The sequence below is a fragment of the Vulpes lagopus genome, chromosome 24 (genome assembly GCF_018345385.1).
Source record: "Vulpes lagopus strain Blue_001 chromosome 24, ASM1834538v1, whole genome shotgun sequence".
Classification (NCBI taxonomy): Eukaryota; Metazoa; Chordata; class Mammalia; order Carnivora; family Canidae; genus Vulpes; species Vulpes lagopus.
In genome coordinates this window covers 14133358-14148448 of record NC_054847.1, presented here as the reverse complement: position 1 = coordinate 14148448, position 15091 = coordinate 14133358, and the positions used below count along the sequence as shown (strand labels likewise).

Below are 15091 nucleotides of genomic sequence, written 5' to 3'. Positions count from 1 at the left end.
ATTACTATGTTTGATAAGTGCACCATACTTGAACTTCTGAAGAGAAAAAAAATAATAAGGCACACTTGGCTACTAGAGAAAGAAATAAAGAGACAGGAAGGTTTGGGTGACTCTGCTGGAGTCAAATAATTTTATTTTAAGGAAAAAAAATCTATATCCTAACACTAGCTTGAAATTTTTATTAAAAAAATTAAAGAAACTTCTACAAAAATGTGGAAGTTAACTGTGAGGCAGAAATTACTATATCATGATTGCAAACGATGGTATATGCTCTATAAATGCATTGGGATGTTCATTTATGGGCTGATAATGAATAAACAGTAGTGACTAACATCAGTGGGTCAGGGCTTTGCAAGAATTTGTTTAAAAAATAGGAGGAGACCTATAAGAGTTAATTGCTTATCCTAAAGCATGCAATTTCTTTGATCTGACACTAACCTATATCTCAACTTCATCTTCTATTCATTATGGGCCAGAGCCTGTCTTAAACTCTTTGTATCATTTAATTCTTTCAGCAATCATTTGTAGTAGTTATTAATATTATTCCCATTTTAGGGATGAGAAATCTGAACTACCAGAGAGAGGTAAGTGATTTACTTAAGTTGATATAACCAGTAAATAGTAGAGATAGAATTTGAACTCATCCAGTCTGGGTCATGATCCTCACCCTTGACTCTAGAATTGACAATGATATGATAGGAGGTTAGATAGAGATACAACTAGAGGGCAGATCCTATGTATGCATCATCTTATTTAGTACTGACACTAACTCTTTAATTTACTTACTATTATTAACCCAATTTTATACATGTAATGAAATGTCCAAGGAAAGATTAGTAGTAATTGGCACATACCAGGAGAATCTACCTCTAAAATTCAAACCAGTATATCGCTCAAGTTGAGATGTGCCAATGTAGATATCCAAAAATCCCTTCAAGCCCTGAAATTCACTGATTTTAAATGGGAGTTTCTGATTTCTGTAGCTGGTAGGGGGTAGACTCATATTGATGACAAGTTTAGAAATGTCCTAAAGCCATACACAGAAATTCAAGGATCAGCATTTCTATCCCACTTCTGGGCATTATGGAAATTCTCCCTTATTCTTATCAGCTTCCTTATAATCTTGCTTGAGCTGAGCTTAAAGTAAGTGGATTTCAGCCCGAAGGAATATTCTAGCAGGCTGGAGGAGCCTCGTAAATTTTCATTCTCTAAGCAATGTTAGCATGGAGTCTTAGAACTCATTACCTCTGAGTATATGGCATCAGTAATTAAAGAGGTGAAGCCAGAAAACAGAGAATATTCACACTTCCAACAATTAAAAGCACTCTTTGTTTAACCATTTGAATTACGATCTAAACACCTATCATTAGTTCAATACAATTCATAAATATTGGGTGCCTCCAATAGATCATACACTGTTCTAGGCTTTGACAATAAAAATAAGAAGCTGTCCTAGGTCTCAAGGAACTATCATTTAAATTGACAGAGATATCTAAGTAAATAAATTCATATTCTTGGTAATACATATAGAGAGACACATGAGAACTACCCTGAAGGAGAGAAGGTTCACTGTGAAGGGATGCACAAAGCTGGAGAGAATGGGAGTGGGGGAAGGGGTTGGCAATATCTTCCCAGAAGAGCTCTCAAATGAGATGGGTTTTGAAGACATGATGTGAAGACATACTGATTTTAGGTAAAGCTATACATATAGATAAAGAAACAAAGTTTCAGAGGAAAAAAATAGGTGCACATATATCTTAGTTGTCATGGAGTTTATTTAACTGAGTGAACAACTAGACAACAATTAAGTCACAAACAGGGCAGCCTGCTTCTCCCTCTGCCTGTGTCTTTGCCTCTCTCTCTCTCTCTCTCTCTCTCTCTTTCTCTTTCTGTCTCTCATGAATGACTTTTGCTGCTCAAAGAAGGAAAAGACCCACACTCATCCTCAAGGTTGCAGAGCTTCAAGTACTGGTCAAAGAAAACTTCTCTGACCTTTATTCCCCAAATATTTGATTATTCTTTCCCTTATGACGTTTCTGTTTCTAGTACATATTTTGATTATATCAGCTGTTCCCCAACATTATATATTTCTTAAAAATTGAATGCCTGTCTTCCTTACCATGCCATAAGCAGCTTGGAAGCTGGCACTGAATCTGAATTAACATTGCCAGGGATATGATGGAATTGGCATGTATAAGCACAGGAAAACTGAGTGTTCATAAGAATTTTGTGATCCATTTGCTTGAAATAATCTGTAGTGGGAGTAGTTACACCACGCAAATTGGCAAATACTACAAGTTAGGACCATTTGTGTCATTGTTGTTTTCTAGAGTTTCAGTTTACCAGATAGCAATAACCATATTTCTTAGGTCTTGCTCATTATGGCAAACAGGAAGATGTTCAGAAATGTTTGTTGGATAATAAAGCAAATGATTAGAACAGATCTAAAGAAATACATCCAAGTTTTTAATGATTTAAGTCAAATAAGTTTGTGAAAAATATAAGAATAATTAGTAGAAAATTAAGTGAGTAGAGAAACCTCTATGGGCTCTGTGGGTTTTGAAAAAGGATTTTAAATTTTCAGAGAGTATATAGAGTAATAATTATAGAAGACATTGTGGTAGATAAAAATTCTATTTGAGAATCAGTTTTTGTATAAATTTAAGAAGAATTTTACAAAGATTAAATATTATATGTGAAAATATTTTATAAAATGTATAGCAAATATACTGTAGTTGCTCTCATAGGATGAAAAATGGTTGATGAGGGCTTTATGTATGTATGTTTATATGTATGTTAAGATGTTCTTTACTTCAGAAACAAAGGGTATATACTAAGAGTGAGTACATTTTATTGTTTCTGATGACCATATTCTCATCTATTTCTTGAAATTCTTCTTAATATATCAAAGAGGAAAAGACCAAAAAATCAAATCTATTTCCAAAGGCTCATCTAATCTAAAGTATCATCTAAATCAGATATAGAAAAAAAAGAAAAGAAAAAAATCAGATACGGGTGACATTCAAGGTACAATTTATTCTGAGACAAATTGTTCTCTAGTTGTGAACCTGAGAAATCAAGCAAGTTATGTATTTCCAAAATATGATGGGGGAGGGGCAGGAATAGGATACTAACCCAAAAGGAGAAAAAAAAAAAAAATGGGAAAATTGAGAGGAGTTGCGGGTCCTAGGTAAGTTCAAAACTTAAGAGTGAGCAAAATTTAAGGTTCTAGAGTAATCCTTTCTGGCTTGCTACTCTGAATTGCAGACCCACTGGGGTGACAACCTCATCCCCCAACTTGGTAGGGGATGTGCTTCTTCCCAAACAGTGCATCTAGTCAAACTCCTCTCTTGCCGCTGATGAAGTAAGTGACTTAATATCAGAGATTGAAATGGAACAATTACCAATTTCCAAAACTTTTTCTAGAAGAAATGTAACTTAGAATAATATATCCAAATGCAATCCTCAAAAAAAAAAAAATGATCTAAATAACTGCTATAGATTGAATGTGTCTCTCTGCAAAGATGTGTGCATCTTTTTTTTTTTTTTTTTCTTTTTGGGTTAGTAGCCTATGCCTGCCCCTCCCCCATCATATTTTGGAAATACATAACTTGCTTGATTTCTCAGGTTCACACCTAGAACCTCTGGGACTTCACGCAGCATTCTGCCTTGGGCCTCGAGGTTCTGTGGGGCTGGTATCCTGCACTTGTGACTTTCTGGTGTGAGGTCACAGCACTGCAGCTGTCCTTTAAAACCTAGGTGGAGGCAGTCATACCCCTGGGGCCTGTGCACTCCAGGTAGATGTGTGTGGCAGCCCTGATGATCTCTGAATTACCTGTAGGGTCATTCTTCCATTATCTTGAGGAATAATTCCTAGCCTCTACTGAGAAGGTTTGTCCACACTAATCTCCTTATCTAATGGTCTCCTGGCCAGACCCTGAGTGTTCTCACTTTTTGCAATGTGGATAGGCTAAGAATTTTCCAAATCTTTAAGTCCTGCTTCCTTTTTGCTTAACAATTCCAACTTTAAGTCTTTTCTCTTTTCTAGTATTATATAAGCAATCAGGAGCCAAGACTCTGTTTCAAGATTTTGCTTAGCAATTTCTCCAGCTAAATACCTGATTTCAGTGAAAGCTCTACCTGCTATAAAACACTAGAACACAAATACAATTCAACCAAGTTCTTTGCCACTTTGTAACAAGGATTGCTTCACCTCCATTTCTAATATATTCTTCCTTTCTCTCTGAGACCTTGTCACAATGGCTCTTACCATCCATATTTCTACAAATATTTTGTTCATGATTATGGAGGTATTCTTTAAGAAGATGGAAGCTTTCTTTAGATTTATTCTCTTTTCCTTCTGAACTTTCTCCAGAATCACCTTTGAAGGTCCCTTCACAACAATGTAGACTTTTTCTAGAATGCACCTCAAGTGCCACCAGCTTATATCCATTATCTGATTCCAAAGCAGCTCCCACACTTTTAGACATTTGTTACAGCAACATTCCACTTCGTGGTACCAATTTCTGTCTTAGTCTGTTCAGGCTGTATAACAAAAATATCATAGACCAGGTGACTTAAACAACAAATATTTATTTCTCACAGTTCTGGGAAGTCCACACTCAAAGTATGAGCAGCTTTGTGTCTGATGAGGGTCCACTTCCTGGATCATAGATAACTGCCCATTTTCTGACCATGTCCTCATGCAGAGAAGGGGAAAAGGAACCCTGGGTACTATTTCATAAGGGCACTAATCCTAGTGATGAGGGCTCCACTTTCACAACATAATAACCACCTCCCAAAGGTCCCACCTCCAAATAACATCATGTTGAGTAGTAGGTATGAATTTTTCCGGGAGACACATTCAATCTATAGCAGTTATTTAGATCATCTTTTTTTTTTTTTTTTTTTTTTTTTTGAGGATTGCATTTGGATACATTATTCTAAGTTATGTTTCTTCTAGAAGAGGTTTTGGAAATTGGTAATTGTTCCATTTCAATCTCTAATATTAAGTCACTTACTTCATCAGCAGCAAAAGAGGAGTTTGACTAGATGCATTGTCTGGGAAGAAGCGGCCACTTCAGAAATGCTAAATGTCTTGCGCTGAAATCCATTATGACAGAGCTTGAGAAATAAATGTAAAATAGTATTTAAATCCTCACCTAAAAACTACAATCAGTAATAAATATGAAGCCAAAGCAGCAAATATTTAAATGACAACTTTATATCTCTTTGAATGCAATATAATGTCCTGGCTATATCATAATGTCATCATTATGAACAGAAATGCCTTGATCTGCAGTACCAAGATATTTTACAGTAACTTTTGTCCACTGATGTACCCAAAACACTCCATGCCCTTTAAGTAGACTCATACTCACCCATGATTTGGTGATAGGTTCTGCCCAAAAACTTGTAAGGTAGTGATAGTAAAGCATAAACTTTAGGGTCAAAATCTGAAGATATTAAGTTGAATATTTTTGTCTTTTATTAGTTACTTAACATTTCCTGGTTTCAGATTCAGTACCTTTAAAATGGGAATAATGATGTTCATCCTGAACATGTCTGAGAATGAAATAATCAAATAAACTATATTACTTATGTGAATTCAGTGAAATAAGTCAATCAGAGAAGGGCAGACATTATATGGTCTCATTCATTTGGGGAATATAAAAAGTAGTGAAGGGGAATAGGGGGGAAGGGAGAAAAAATGAGTGGGAGATATCAGAGAGGAGACAGAGCATGGAAGACTCCTAACTCTGGGAAACGCACTAGGGGTGGTGGAAGGGAAGGTGGGCAGGAGGTGGGGGTGACTGGGTGATGGGCACTGAGGTGGACACTTGATGGGATGAGCATTGGGTGTTATTTTATATGTTGGCAAATTGAACACCAATAAAAAATAAATTTAAATTAAAAAAAAGAAAAGAAAGCTACGAATTCAGTAAGATATTATTGATATCACCATTATCTAATCTTCATCATCATAATCATCATCATTTAAGTAATGTTAAGGGACACCATTTTTTTTTAAATTAATTTTTATTGGTGTTCAATTTACCAACATACAGAAAAACACCCAGTGCTCATCCCGTCAAGTGTCCGCCTCAGTGCCCGTCACCCATTCCCCTCCAACACCCGCCCTCCTCCCCTTCCACCACCCCTAGTTCGTTTCCCCGAGTTAGGAGTCTTTATGTTCTGTCTCCCTTCCTGATATTTCCCAACATTTCTTTTCCCTTCCTTTATATTCCCTTTCACTATTATTTATATTCCCCAAATGAATGAGAACATACACTGTTTGTCCTTCTCCGATTGACTTACTTCACTCAGCATAATACCCTCCAGTTCCATCCATGTTGAAGCAAATGGTGGGTATTTGTCGTTTCTAATTGCTGAGTAATATTCCATTGTATACATAGACCACATCTTCTTTATTCATTCATCTGTTGATGGACACCGAGGCTCCTTCCACAGTTTGGCTATTGTGGCCATTGCTGATAGAAACATCGGGGTGCAGGTGGCCCGACGTTTCATTGCATCTGAATCTTTGGGGTAAATCCCCAACAGTGCAATTGCTGGGTCGTAGGGCAGGTCTATGTTTAACTCTTTGAGGAACCTCCACACAGTTTTCCAGAGTGGTTGCACCAGTTCACATTCCCACCAACAGTGTAAGAGGGTTCCCTTTTCTCCACATCCTCTCCAACATTTGTTGTTTCCTGCCTTGTTAATTTTCCCCATTCTCACTGGTGTGAGGTGAGATCTCATTGTGGTTTTGATTTGTATTTCCCTGATGGCAAGTGATGCAGAGCATTTTCTCATGTGCATGTTGGCCGTGAAGGGACACCATTTTTAACAGTAGACTCAGTCTTATCATAGTTGATTTTTAAGATGTAAGCTACTAAAGTATATTTTTTTTGCTAAAGTATATTACATAAGAAAAGATGTTTGAATTATTAAAATGCTGGTGTCAAAAAGATAAATACAAGTGACATTGGTCATGATTGGGATGTTTACTTCCTAATGTGATTTGATCATATAATAATCTTCAAAAATATCCACATGGTCATATAACGATAGTTGCAGTGGATAAATCTATAGCAACTCCATGTTTTGATGGCTTAATAGAATAAGGGTTTATTTCCTTATCATGTTATTGTTGATTTAAGTTAGAGGAAAACAATTATTTAGGGTTACAGGCTTATTCTATCTAATAGCTTTGTAAAGCTCTAGAGTCTTGGAGTGTCCCATTGGGCCTGTATTAATCAAACTAGGAGATGAAAAGAGAAATCATGGAAGATGGCATAAAAGAGTGGAGGAGCCAGGCCTGGAAGTGGTATGCACCAATTTCATGCAATTTCTATTGGTTTGAACTCATCCCATGGCAGCACCAAATCCCCAAAGGACTGGAATACAGAGTCCACCTATATGTTCAGGTGGAAGATATAATGGAAGTTTGGGTCTTGCCATCAGCCTCTGCCACAGGATTCTGACATTTTAAAACAAATCATGGATTTAACTGAATGAAAGACAATGAACAATTTAATAGTGTCACAGTCATTTGTGGTACTTATAAAAATAATGTGTGATCTCTTCTCCCCTTTCTTATACATCTAAAAATTAGCAGCACTTTGATAATAGTCTTTGAATTAGTATATACCTCTGGGAAACTTCTAGATAAAAGACTTAGTTTTCTCTCCTGAATGTGCATGTGGAGACTAAATACTCTTCATGTGACTGAAGAACTCTTTGTTTCATAAAGATTAAGATAAGTACGCACAAGAAAAAACATTTAGGCAACCAGAACCTTCTGAAGATCTCTCTCTAGATACAGATAGAAAGGGGTATAGACATTACAGTAGAACTTTTAGTGTTAACAAAATGACAGCTTTTCCTCTGGGAGTTAGCTTAGGTCCAAAGCAGCTTCTCTTCAAAGTTATATCATATCTAGGTATCAGAGGTCTCCCAGTTTCTTGGGAGAGGGCCTTTTTGCCTTTTTATGTTACAAAACTTGAATTCATGACTGAATCCTTTCAAACATACTACTGATTTTTTGACAGGCTCCCATCTAGTATCAGTTTATACTTCATAACCTGTCATAAGTCCCACCTGGCCTTGCATCCCACTTGATTTTATGGCCTGTTTATAACATGCTCTGACCTGTGATAATCACCCCCTTACCATTTCATGGCACCAGGGTTGTGCAGAACTGCACTAGAATCATCTGATATCATTTAGGAATTTTGTCAGTATTGTTACTTCATCACATGGAATTTAGCTATTCACACTTTTGTGACCATGGTTGTCAAGAATTCCAAAACTGTTTCTCTCAGGATAATATAAGAAAGAAGAAGGAAGTTAGGTAGGAAGGAAAAAATGAAAAAAAAAAAAAAAAGAAAGGATAGAAGGAAGGAAAAAAGGAAAGAAAAGAAAGGATAGAAGGAAGGAAAAAGGAAAGATCTGCCCTGCCTAATTCACAGGATCAAATGCAGATGATACTGTAGTGATAATGTAGGAGGTTTTTGTCCCTTAACTCCATCAACCATTTTTATACCTCTGCTATGAGGAAACAAAATAAGTGGCAAAGTTTCATAATTCATTTTTCCCATTGAACATTATTTATGTGTTAACTATATATTCCTTGGAAATCTAAAAGACTTATAATTAGTCAAAGTAAGCACCAATCTAAGGGCCAATCTAATTCCAGAAGTTTGAGTTTGTAATTATTTAATACCTTAGGGTACAGGAGACAATTTGGATTTAAGATATATACTAAAAGACAGTATGTTTATATATTAAAACTTAGCCAGTTGTTATCCTTAAATTCCATTAAATTCGCAGTGTTTACCTGTTACCTTAGCACATCATTATATTATAAATACACTTATTTAGATGCCACAGTCCTCAAGAAGATGCTTTGGTGTTTGAAGGGTATTATTATTTTCATTGTTAGAAATTTTGTTAAACTGTATTCAAGTAAGATGTCTTAAATGCCTACATGATTGGTTAATTTATCGACATAAAAAAGGATATTTTAAATTAATATAGTTCCTGGTTAAATTATTTGAATGCGTTCTTATTTTGACTTATTATGAATGAGAATTTTGCACATGTTGAGGACAGATACAAGATGAGACACTCCTTAAGTCAAGAACATTATAGTACTATCGGGAAGATTATTCTATTGAGTACTACCATTTGTCAGTTATTAAGAATACAATGGTGAATGAAACACTTAATTTACATGCACTTGTATGGTCTCTCCTACTAAGATATAAGTTTCAGAAGGCAAGGAATGTGTTTCACATCTTTTTTTTTTCCTTTTGTAACCACTCTAAGATTCTCAAGAAATGCTATGTGTTTGTAGCCAACAGAAAATAGTTGAATAAAATTAAAAAAAAACAAATGAATAAACATGAAATAACTTTTTATGGAGAGGGATATCAATACCAAAAAAAATGCCATTCACCCAGTGAAATGTCTCTACATATACAGTTCAGGAGAAAAAAGTTCTGGTTTTTCTAAATCTTCTTGATACATGGCTGTTAACAGTTTGCCATATAGATGATTGGAAAGGCTCACAGAGGCGAGTTGCTTTTAGCTGTGAATCTTCAAATACTTGAATGTTTCCAAATGAATTCAAAGTGCTGTTAGAAATGTCAGTAAGTGATTATCCATGGGCTGTGGGACTCATGGCTTAATATTTATTTATGCATTTATTCATTTATTTTTGTGCAAAGGGAAACAGGTATACCCACTCTTTGTGACACATGGTGGAAGCATATGAAAAGATTCATTGATAGCAATTTCAGAGCAGATGATAAAGAAACTCATATTGTTTTTCCATCAAGAAATATGCTGGAACCGGCAGAGCTTGGTATACTGTGAAAAGCATCCTGGAAGAGAGAATCCCACCACTGTGGTCTTCTACATATATAGAAAAAAAGAAGCAGGAACATCTAGTACATTCATGACTGAATCCTTTCGAACATACTGATGGAAGCATCGTGACAGAGAAAATGACCTTTTAAAAAAGGGTCAAATCTGGTTAGCTCAGTCAGTAGTATCTATCTTTCTGTCAATTTATCTCAGATCTGCAGAGCCAACTTCTTGCTCACCTACTGAAAGGGCAAAGGGGATGAATGTCTAAGGCCACCCACGTTTGTGTCCTTGCATGTGTGCATCTTCCAAATTCTCCATAATCCTCATGTATCATTTTCTTAATAAGAAAATATAATGATTTTTGTTTTTAAAAGGCACATTAAATCTTGTATAATACTTTTTGTTCTTCGGATCCTTTTCACAAATGCATCATCTCATTTTATCCTTAGAACAACCTTTTAAAAGTAGCCTTAAACAAGTCTTATCCTGATTCATAGATGAGTAAAGTAAAAGAATTAAAGTGGCTCGAAGTCACTCAGTTCTTCAGAGTCAGCTCTGGAAGCTGAACCTAAGCCTACTAACTTAAAATTGTATGTGTATGTGTATGTGTATGTGTATGTGTATGTGTGTCCTACATTTTCCTTGGAAATCTTTGTTCTGATTATGAGAATTACTAGTATTCTGTTTTCCTTTAGATTTTGTAGATGAGGAGATACGAAGTTTAAGGTGTGTGTGTGTGTGTGTGTGTGTGTAACTATACCACAATTTCTTATATTTACATTTGATTCTGGCAAAAAGTCAGAGAAAGAAAACTCCTTAACATTAGAATATTGAGTCTATAGAGTCTAAAGTCACCCATTTGAGTATGGAAGAAAAACAAGAATCATACTGACTGCTTCCGAGAGGACCCGGGAATCAAATGGTCAATGGAGTGTAGCTGTCATCAAGACCAGTTTAACTTCTCTTTTTATTTTATTGTCACATTTACAGATTTAGAGTGTTCAGAGCCATGAGTAAACACATTATGCAACAGTAAGTAATTAAGTGCATAGTGACTATAGTAGCATTTTATGTTAACTGCATCCTTAAAATAAATGTTACCATATCCCAGCTTTTCTTGGGAATAATTTCAGTGATTTCAATTAGCTTCTTTCAGTAATTTCTCACGATGCACCCCAAATGGTGGAATGGAAAAAACAGAGCAAGAACCAGTGGACATCAGCTTGAATACACCCCTGAGCTTTCTGGTTGTAAGAAGAGGGAGAGCCAGTACTTAACCCCTGTCATTTCTATGATGTGGGGTCTTTAAAATGATCAAATGAGACAACATTGGTGAATATGCTAATCCAAAAGGATGAACCATTTCCTTTACAAGGAAAATTAAAATACAGATTGGAAACAAAAGGATCTATGAGAAAAAAATCATTAAAATTAAAAGCGAGTTTAGTAAGGATTTAAAGAAATTTAATGATGTAATATAAAAACTAAATTAAAGCATCTAAAAGTAAACAAGATTTGAAAAGACCCTTAACTCGGTTATTGGGAGTGTAAAATTACATCCAAGCAAAAATGCTAAAAGCAAAGTTAATTGAAAAGGGGGAAGGTGCTTAACCAGAAAAAGCTAGACACCAGTGATAAAATATATCCAAACAACAGCAAAAATAAGCATTTCAGAAGGAAAGTCTATACCAAAAACATTATAGTTAAAGTACAAAGGCAATTGTTTTTGTGCTTTCATTTATCTAACAATACTGACTAAAAGTAGTTGTGACAACAGTGAGTGAAAGCTATCTGCTTGCTCTCATGGAATTTACTTTATAAGAGATAGGAAACAGTTATTAAACTAATAATAAGACATATGCATAGCTAAACACATGTACATAAAATATATGCATCTGGCACTGCTTTTGTGCCACTTCAAACACCCCCATGTTCCCTCTTAGTGACCAACTGGGAGAAGATTGGTACCAGTTGCTCTTAGGTGCATACCCGCAGCGCATAGCACTTGCACGTGCACAAGCCCAGTGCAGGGCAATTTATATCCCTTAGGGCCATCTTTGCAAAAAAGTGGTCTGGTGCTGTTGTGGAATTTCCAAGAAATGCCATACTAAGCTTCTTGGCAGGCGCCCTTGGATCAAGAGCCTCCTGTAGTGATGGCCAACCAGATAATGTAGCATTATCTTGGCTTTCTTTCCTATCCTTTTGAATCTCTCTTCTATCACTCATTTTACAGATAAGAATTATCAAGGTTCAAAGAGGTTATGTAATTTATTCAAGGTCACCTTGTTTGTAAGGAGAAACAATACTTGTCTTGAGTGCCTTGCTTCAGAACTTGAGCCAATTAAAAAGTGTTTTCTTCTTCTATCTGTCCCTAAATAGGCTTGCCTTTCTCCCTCCCCTCCTATAATGTCAAGTCATTTGTGCCCCTTCTGATGTGAAGATATCAGTAGTGACTGCTTATTATAACCTTTTCAAGTATATTCATATGGGAACATGTCACTCTAGAAGGCAGAAATTTAATCCAAAGGAGCTAATCTCCAATGGTAGAACTCCAGGCATCTGTATTCCTGAAATTGGTCAAGTCTTTCCTTCCCTCAAATTCATAATCACAGTATGTAGATGGCCACTCAGGTAGTTCCACATAGGTACCTGTATAAAGCCTCCCTGGTAATAAAAATTAAGAATAATAGTCACTTCACTCCCATCTTGGGTTGGTTTCAAGCACATCGATAGAACAACTTCTAGAACTGTCATATTTTAGGGAAAATTGCAGAAAGCAGTGTTTCCAGTCATTTGCTAACTGAGCCAGAAATTATAATGGCATGCCAAATTAGACTGAGCTGTAAAAGGAAGATATTCGCATTATTCTTCTCTGCCCTTATAATATGCATAAGAAGCTGAAAAGCCAGTAAGTTTTTTGGGGGAGGGGTGGTTAGTAAACTTTTTTTCAAGTCTTTCCCACTCTAGGAGATATATTTTTTACTTCATTTATTTTCCCTTGCTTCCAATCACTTGCAGCTCCAATAACTTGGTGACCCTCTAGAGAAAGTGGGATTGGACTCCTTTCTGGTCACTGAATGATTGAAGGAAGTATACAGCTGAACTCTTTACCCACACCTAATCCCCCCTCCTGTTGTATTTTTGAGTTGTTTTATAAAGCTCTTAAAAATAGAGAGCATGCTATTCATTTGGCAGAGGTGATGGAAATGGGGCATGTTTTGTTTGTTTGCTTTTCCCTTGATGTTTCCCCTTGACGAAGTTGCTGTCTGGTCTGATGTGAGAAACACTGTCTCTCACTTTGGAGGTGTTATTATGTACCTTGCTGGCAGCTCTGCCCATGACTAAATCCTACTGCCTCCTGCTGGGAGGGTGAAACCCAAGTGACCTTGTGTTTTCTGGCATGGAAAGGGCCCCTTTCATGCAGGCAAGCAGGCGGTAACCAAGAGAAGAATGTTAGAACCATCTTTGAGCCACATGAATGCACAGATGTGGCCAGTTCCTTAAATTAGAAGACCTGAAACACACATCCCAACTTATGAGCATTTGTGTTCCCAAATCACGACACTTGAACTCAAAAGTATTTATTCATCCCCAGAATTTACTCAAAGGACAATTAATAGGACGCTGGGAGTCCAGCAATGAATAAAATGGAATCCTATCCTTAAGAGACTACAGTCTAAGGAGCTAAAGAATGTGTAAACTGGATTTGAGAATTCAGAATATATTTTGCTTTATTAATACCATTAGGTTTGGGGTTTTAACATATTAACCTATCAAAGTTGCCTTAAATCATAAAGAAATTTATCTGCTAAGGAGAATTTGAGTCTAAATTCCATATTCTGGCAGGAATAAAAAGATGCAAGAAGGTGATCCCATTTTCTTTTCCTGCATCCAAGGCCAATAAGAAGATGTAAAATGATAGTTTTAGAACACAAAGTCCCAATTTCATTTCCAACTACCTCCCTCCTTTTTTCCTATGCTAATACACTTGCCCCAGAACTTCTATTTGGAGAACCAGACCAGTGTCTTCATGATGTAAAATTGCTATTCTCCTTCTTTCCACCAAGGCCTCCAGTTTTCATAAAGTTGCTAATCTCAGTTGTGAATTAGGGGAAAAATAAGCTGATTAAGCTAAATCACTATAATATAAATGATAGATGAAAACTTATTCTCCTGGAGATATTAGCATTTAAGTGTAAATTGTGCTTCATTTAGCTTTTTACCTCAGTGATTCTAAAACTTGTGTTGGAGGCATCACACCCCTTTGTAAGGAAACACATTTTCAAAGACTTCTGAAAATACATTTATACACCCTCAAGGATAAGAAGATAATGGTTGGAGATGCATTGTTCTACTTCAGTGAATCTCAAGGCAGAAAAGTGGGGAGCAAGGAGGAAGATGTCTGCCAAGATGATGGGGCCTGTGGAAATTGTGCCAGCATGTATTTTGAAAAGATTTAAGCAATATTGAAGTATAACCTCATGTTTAGAAAACAAAGGTATAATTTCTATAATCCAGTAGTATACAGCAAACTTTTATTTTAAAAACATCATAGAGAAAATGTTTAAAAAAATATCATTCTCAGGTAAGGAAATGTCTCTTTAGGGGTTAATTCCAGAACCTCCAGATGTTTGATTATATCCAAAATGGCATAAGCCAGTGTTGAACACCCATCTGGTTATTGGTAGCTTAGTTCATATCAAAGTGAAGTAAAATAGAAAAGCCCAGATGAACCAAACAGAAATGTGATGTTTGCATAAGAAAGCCACCTGGACCAGCTCTGGGACTCTAGAAAGTTGGGATCCATGGGGTTCATAGCTTCTCCTTTCAACCATTGTAACCACATAAAAGAAACAATTCAGGGGACGCTTGGGTGGCTCAATGGTTGAGCATCTGCCTTTGGCTCAGGATGTGATACTGGAGTCTCGGGATTAAGTCCCACATTAGGCTCTCTGCATGGAACCTGCTTCTCCCTCTACCTGTGTCTTTGTCTTCTCTCTCTCTCTCTCTGTCTCTCATGAATAAATAAATAAAATATTTAAAAAGAAAAAAAGAAACAATTCAGAGCACTCTCTTTTGGCCGCGGCATTTATTCAACAGTATCCTGAGTATCTATGTGCCGGATATAGTTCTAGGCACTGAAGATACATCCTATTCTTTCTCCTGGGCTTCAGAGACAAAGAGGAGATTCTGATGGTGTTAGGTACTATGAGAA

At 36.3% G+C, this 15091-nt stretch overlaps 1 pseudogene; it reads left to right on the top strand.

Annotated features, from left to right (window-relative positions):
• Positions 1-14336, top strand: part of LOC121482131 — a 124823-nt pseudogene extending 110487 nt beyond the window's left edge.
• Positions 14337-15091: the final 755 nt, after the last annotated feature.